The following is an 8,240-nucleotide window of genomic DNA, read 5'->3' as shown; positions in this document are numbered from 1 at the left end:
ATTTAAGTAAAGCACAAATTTGCAGAAAATATATTGGACGTCAGAACTTCTACATTAAATGTTTCACAATCTAATCTAATATACCTCTAACTTTTTTCACTAAAAGTATATATTGTTTGAAGTATCTACCAATTGGAATAAATGAAAAGATTTATGTATATTTAAGAATGTGAAATGTCCCTATATACGTAAAAGATAACAAGGAAAATTATTTATCTGCAAATAATTATATATCTACATGTATTTTTTTACAGTGCTTAAAGTCCGTAACTGTAACAAAATGCAGACATGATAGAGAAATACATTGTCTAGGCAGCGTTAACATAATAATTTGAAACAACTATACTGCTCCGTTCATGATTCAGTATTGTGAAATTTCTGGAGATAAGAAATTTATTGAGGTTATTATAAAATAAAACTGAATAAACTGTGTTCTACTTTTGAAACTATTCCAATTTACAACTTTTAAAACTAAATAATTGCACATTTTAAAATAATTGTTCTAAGCTTATTGATTAATTATTTTAGTTTTATTTTATTGCTTTAATTAAATTATTCTAATTCAATCTTTATTTAACTTATATAAATTCATCAAGAATTCCGGGAGAAATAAGTAAACTATTTTTAAAATATACATTTAAGCATCGTTTATTCACAATGATTGAACAAACTATAAAAAAAGTTTTGTCAACAAACCTCAAAGAAAGAAAACGAATTACATACATTGTACGACAAAAATAACAACGATAACATTAACAACAACAATAGAGAAAGATGTAAAAAAGAAATAAATAAGATAACTTTGTTTAATATCTACTATATTCGTTTGACAATGTAATAGATTTACATGCACAATCACATCAAAGAATGATGAAAACACATTAAAGTCAGTTAGATACAAAAGTAGAAGTTCAAAAAATCTCAAAAGTTAGTTTCACTTTGTAATACACAATGTTATGTTAGTTCTATTCTTTGAAATCCATGGATAGTTATTTCACTAGATGGATGAAATCCCCGGATAGATATTTCACTAGATGGGTGTAAGCAGTTATTGTGTTTAAGCTACTCGAGTGTTTAAGCTGACCGTTTTCGCTTCATTGTCAAACAGATTAATAGCAAAGGTTTTTAATTCGATATTTAATTCGATATTGTGAAACATGAATTTATATTACAGCCTTTACTTTAACATGTGTACACCATCAATAATATATTCTACGGAATAATCTTTGTAAGAATTTCTTGAAGTAACCTCCTCTTTAATATTTCAGCAAATGAAACACACACATACTTGCACTGTTTGACAACAAGTTGAACTATATTAGAATGAGAAAGAACCTTTCATCATCTGAAAAATTTTTTCATGATTTTATACCCAGTATAAAAAGCTGCATAATTATAGTTTAGCAGTAACTTTTCACTTTTGAAAGTGTGCCTCAATAACTTTAACATACTGTTTCAAAACTCTCTATCTTATAAGATATTATTTATTTAAAATCATGCTTTAAAACATGAATCAGAGATGCAGATAAGTTTATGTTAGTAACAAAACTCCAATTATCCAAAATACATATTAAACACTTTTACAAAACTTTTATTTAATTGCTTATCAATATCCAGAAATATATAATTTTGCCTTAACGGCAAAACCCATATTTGTTTTTTCAAAATTGAAATAAATTGCAATTTTCAGATATAAATGTATATTTTACGTTCAGATAATTATCATAAAAATGAAAAAAGTATAGGTACAAGTATTACGTTGCATTTAAGTAAAATATATCTTTAACATATAAATGAATGCAAGTGTTAAACAAATAATCTGCATATTAGTTATTAATGCATTGTCCTTTCGAAAATTAGTTTTATTATGATTGTGTTTTTTTTTTCAATTAACCTCTTACTTGTGTATATTATAAGTGCTTGGAAACTATCATTATTTTTATTTGCAAAATAAATGCTTTGAAATATTTCCCACTGAGACGAAACATTTATTTGATTTATAATTCAGAAGTAAGAGTCCTGATTCTCTTGATTATTTTCAAATTTAATTTTCTAAAAGCTTTTACGAGTGATTAACAGCATTAGATCCGTTATTAATGTTTATGTTGTAAAATGAATTATTTTATCTTGTTATGTTGTTAGAACAAAATGAACTGTAATGTAAAGCAGATATTTGGTTTTGCGAAGATTCTCTTTTTTGCGTCATTCATGTAAAATAACATACAGAGCTTATTATTTATTTACATATATAATTGTCATAGGAACATTGTAAGTTTACATAATTGATTTAGATTAATGTTTACGTTACAGAAGCTTTCGAAACAAAACCAATAGATAATTTTCGATAAATGATCGTCATACGAAAGCCGTTATATTTTATCTTAATTATTTACTAATTTTCGAAATTTCCATCTTGGTGACTGCTTATGACAAAAATGTTCCAATATGTTCATAAACTTTCTTCTTAGTTCTCATTGTTCTGTCTTCTTTACTTTCGTCATCTTGAAAAGCCCATACTCTGTTTAGCATATAATGCAAACATAACACGCATCATATTAAATAAAGAGTGTTATAGATTGAATTTTATGTAGTAACATTTTAAAGCTGTTAATAGCACAAATTTGACATATTAAAAGTTAGATTTATTTACCAATGAATAGCTTGACCAATTTGATGTAACAAGAGGCAAATTACATTACTTTACTATGATACGGAATTTTATATTTTAATTGGTTCGGAATTTTTTTTTTCTTTTCGGAAATTCTAAAATTTGAAACACACCAAAAAACCCATCTTCTTGTACACATTTTAAAACATGATTGATAAATATCACTGACTTCCCTTTTCACAAAACTTTTAATTGAATTGTAATTACAAGAGTCTGATTGAAATGTAGTAAGCATGCTTTCTTACTAAATAGATTTTCTGTTTATTTGTATCAGATTATCTGTCGATGAATTCTATATAATTTTGATAAAGGAGTTTAATTTAACTGACTTTTTTAGAAATCTATCGCAAAAGGAAAACATAAGATTAATGATGTTTTAATTGATCATGTAGTAGACAGTTAATTTGATTCAAGAAAAATTGTTTTTGTATCTTGTTAGATTGTTTATCTATAATATAAAATCACGATCATTTCCTTACAAAGCTTGTATTTTGTTGTTACAAATGCTTTAACACTGACTGTTGATGTTTTTCTTTTAATAATCTCTTTGCTTTCAAGCTAGCAGTTTGTTAAAAGAAAATATTATTCTAAAGTTCCAGATTTAAATGTTTACTATACACTAACAGTGACTTTTTCCTGATGTCGCAAGTAGAAAAGAAAACATTTGAAACAAATTATATTGCCGAATGTTTAATAACCCAAAAGACACTTAAAACCGCCATCGTCGGAGAAACCCCCCCCCCCCAAAAAAAAAGAGAAAAAAAAAAAAAAAAAAACAACAAAAAAACAACAACAACAAAAAAAACAGCAAAATTTAAACAGACGTCTCTAAGAATGGTTGGAAATTCGGTGCAAAGGTCATTTAAAATATTTGACCTAGCATCTTAAATAGGACTTCCTGATAATGCATCTTTATTTACTGCTGATTCGACAGCAAAAGCTTTTGATTTAGCCTTGTTTGACATTTTATGTCAAGGCACAAATGTGATTTTTTTTCTCCAGATTATCTTGAAAACAAAAGATGGGCATTTAATCTGGTTATTTTCAATGAAATTGCCTTTTTAGATAACAGTAAACGGTAAACGGTTACAGTTCACAATAGCATTTCTTGGTCAAAGAGGGCCTTAAAGGTTTGTTACAATATCTATTCATATCAGAAACTGTGGTCAAATAATGATAAATAAACTTATTGATACCCTACCTTATTATTTACACTATATATAGATTATATGTTATTTTGGTTTTGGAGTGATATATGTGGATACATTACCTGCTAAGAGTTTATATCTATTTATTTTATCTTGGCAGGTAATATATCCACATATATCACTCCAAAACCAAAATAATAATTTTATTACCCTTCCCCTGCCGAGTTTAGACGATTTTTTAAAAAATCATTGCTGTTTCGAATGAAACGTCGAAATAAGATTCCCTTTAGGGTACCTCTTCATCACAACATGACGTCACATAAATACATGACGTACATGTATTTTTCCCGTACCTAACGAACGTAAACAAGAGAAAAGGAGTAGTCTATTGAAAGCACTTTTTTGTAATTAATATCAAGCTTTCGCAAGGTCATATTTGTTTTCAATACTGATGGGAATTTGTATCATTACTCTACTTTGGTAAATATTTATCATTTGACAGTTAAAAAGTGATTGTAAATGGGAATTTACATCGTGTAAAATCGAACCGTACGCGCATCACCTCAGCGCATGTCGTTTGCAACGTTGGATACCCAACGGCGAAATTTAGTGTGTATATTACCCGTCTGGCTCGGTTATATCAATTTCTTTCAGTTGATCAATATCCAATCAAAAAGGCGGAAAAAATCTGGAAGGGTAATAAATATTATTATTGACATTGCTTTATCAACATTACGCAAAACATCATGTTTACAATAGAATTGTTAGAATTGCCGGATACAATTTAACAGCAGTTCATTTTTCTGCCAATCGTTCTTGAAATATCGTTGTGAAAAAAGTATGATTTCGAATCAATAACACAATTATAATGACACTAATTATTGGAAGATTTTGTCAGCAAGATATATTGTTTGTTTACAGGAATTCAAATATTTTCAATGGAATTCAGTAGAAATATATAGATTTCGGTGGATGAGCTGGTAGCACAAATTTGTATCTTTTTACAAGGAGCGCATTGACGTTTGCGACAGTTGAATGATGGTGTTTTAATGTTTTAATGAATCATTTAAACCATTCGTTCGTGTGCACTGCCAATTCAATTTAAAAAATGAGGATACATTTTAGACAATTAGTATTTGCATTTAAAGCCTTCCATAAGAAATTCTTAGAAGAAAAAATGCATGTGATTTTTCGTCACGATTTATTTGGAACTCATGTTCTCTTAAATATGTCCCTATCAACAAAAGCATGAGACACAGAAACAAATATTTATATTCCAAACGGAAAGAATCAACGACTTATTATTAAAATCACTATTGTAAGGTCATGCCTAACGAAATGTAATAATATAAATATAACTTTATATTATTGTATCATTTTAATACGTAACTCCGTTAAATGTTTGAGATGTCAATGTTGTCGAATCCTACTCGTGACTACCGATGAATAAAATAAGCCACAAAATTTGATAATTGAATTCAGGTGTTTTAAAACCGGCGCTAGGGGGCTTGAGCAGTTCCATCCATGAACAGGTTCAATCAAACTAAGCCTGCAACATTTTCAATTTTGCCCTGTTTGGGCTTTTTTTTTTGGATTCTGATTTTCTCTATTTTATAAAATAAATACAATATATAGAACAGAAGAAAGCAAAGCGGTCTCCATATGACCTTTTTAGTGCGTCTTTGACAATAAAGTTTACATGATTACAAACAAGAAAAAAACAGATACTTCTTTAAATAATGATTTCAAACAAATATGTGAATTTTTTAAAGGAAAAATAAATATATAATTATATTATACAGTTGAAATTAACTTTATTAATTTTAGCACTGTATTCGACAACATTTTTTCTTAAGTTACGAATCTTGATTGGAGATTACAAACAATACAGTTTTGTTTAAACAATTATGTTAAATAGTCCTGTACATAACGTTACAATTTTGTGGTTTGTTCTTTTTCAAGAAGATCTTATATACCAGAAAAGGTTTTCTTGACGCCGGCTGTATACGGTTGCTTTTTTGTCAAAGAGTCTACCGGTAATAAATGTTACTTAAATCGACCGTGAGCAACATATCATTGTCATATTGACTATAAGTAAACTTAACAAAATATTTTTTCTCAGACACAACCAATAACCAACATTTATGTACATGCATAATAGATAAAAAATGTTTTTTGTTTTGTCGCCGATCTGATTGTCAATACAAAAGAAAAATTGAGTACATAAAAACTGTAAAAAGTTGGTATCTATACAAAATTTTGTCATGTGATGTATGTAATTAGCTTATACCGTTTGTTTTGTGCACAATTTGAATTCAGTTGTTAACACCATAGTGTCATTGTATTACACAATGTGTCATTTCATTAGACATTCATCTTAAGAATATTAACAATGACTAGGTATGTGGCATTAAATATATTGTCAAGAAATTACACGCATCAATCATGCACATAGAGCAATATATGTCCCTTGCTGGGTAAGGATATATAATACAAAGCATGGTTCTGACAATTCTATTGATGGGTATCTTCCCTAAGTCAAAGATTGATAATAAATATGTATCCAGGCGTATAGTGCCTCGCCTTTGCGGTGTTCTCATTTCGCAGAGTTTTGAATAATCTTGATATTCCATTTTTTAAAATTATTTTTCTAGATATTTCTTTACTGAATAATTATAAATAGGACTATTTCGTCATAAAAAACGATATAAAGAGACATTTTTCTTATTTCTAAGTATAACATGTACGTCATACGTCTTACGCAAGCATTTAGTGATTTTGTTGAATATTAAATCTATTTATAAAAATTGTATTACTACTTTTTGCACAATGATCCTTCCGAAATCTTGCAAAATGTTATCAGGAAAATTTGAAATTGACAATATTACAATCTACATCTTATGTCGTATATCTATGAAAACCTAATGCATTTATATTTCTTCTTCTAGAATAAATAAGTTAAAACATTAAAGTCTAATTATTGTAACAAAAAATGTATACTGGTATCCTGCACGAATGTACTGAATATTCTATCTATAGGTTTTAACATTCTATAATAGCAATATACCATGGACACATTGAATACAAATCGTGAAAGGTCTATGCCTTCTATAATACAATGTAAAGTATTACCTTTCCTTTAAATCTCTTGTGAAAGGAAAGTAATTTTCACTTAGCAAATGTTTCTGTATGTACAAAGATTAGCCGATTGAAAATAAAGAAAATTTGTGGTCTATTATGCAGGAATAGCCACGGGATGAATTTTATTAAGTAATCAAATAGGCAGACATATCTATCTGTGATGTTATTCAGTTTAATTTCTTACTGTCATAGTCTCTTGAAAGAACAGACACATTTGTAGCTGATTATTTCTTTACTGTTGTCGGAGCATATGATGCAAATAAAAATGTTGCAAAACTGTTTTTATTTGCAAACGATTGAGCTGACCATCTTCACATCCTTTAGATACCGTTTTAAACACAATCAGTAATTAATTCAATCTGCCTTTGTTTTAAGTTTAGTCTGTTCTATTTGTCTTTCTTCTAACTGATACGAACTGAAGAAACCTTCATATTTTTCATCACCGAAATATCGTTATGTTATTAATATATTTATTCGACGATACTTCTGACAAAATATATTATGTCTCCTTTGAATGTGCATTTGAATTGTTATGTGTCGTTTATTCAAAAGTAAAAATGAAATATTAATCAAATCTAATACATAATCAAATACTGAGAACCTTAAAAGCATGAAAAGCACAGCTATTTTAATGTTAATTATCCTTACAAGTGTGTATGGCTGCAAACATTTCCTAAGTTAGATTTTAATTAATAGATGAAAATAGTGAACGTTCATAATCAGTAAACAAATAGACGAGCAATAAAGAGCAGTAACTTTAATATTACAATGAAATGGGTATGCATGTAAGAAAAAAAAGCATCACGCCAGATGTCAAACATATAGAGTTTTTTTATCGGTCATATCATGTTTGCTCTTTGTATATTTAAGCATAAATATTAGCAGCATATTCATTTTTGTAAAATCTTATTAGGATTGTGTAAAAAAAAATATAACATAAAAATCTTGAAATAAGTATTTCATTTTATTTAAAGACTATAAACTGTCTAGATTTAAAGCAAAGTATTATTGTGTAGGAGTTGTTTGATTACCTTTTTTATATCCAAAACCATACTGCCCGAATGGGGTTATTTATAAATATGTCATGTTGTCTGCATTTGATATTATTTTATGGCTATGGTCAACCCTTGTTAACATATCATTTTGATATAGTTTTATCTAGGGTTATTTGTAAAGCCTTTAGTATAGTATACTGCTAAAATATAGACATGAAATGTTGCATATATCTATAAATATCTTCAGATAAATGTTATAACATATGATTTAATAATTTAGATAAAATA

This window comes from Ruditapes philippinarum, unplaced genomic scaffold, assembly GCF_026571515.1.
Source record: "Ruditapes philippinarum isolate M1 unplaced genomic scaffold, ASM2657151v2 ctg11456_1_1_1_1, whole genome shotgun sequence".
NCBI classification, from domain to species: Eukaryota; Metazoa; Mollusca; class Bivalvia; order Venerida; family Veneridae; genus Ruditapes; species Ruditapes philippinarum.
The sequence above is the reverse complement of the archived record's forward strand: the minus strand, read 5'-3'. Positions refer to the sequence as shown.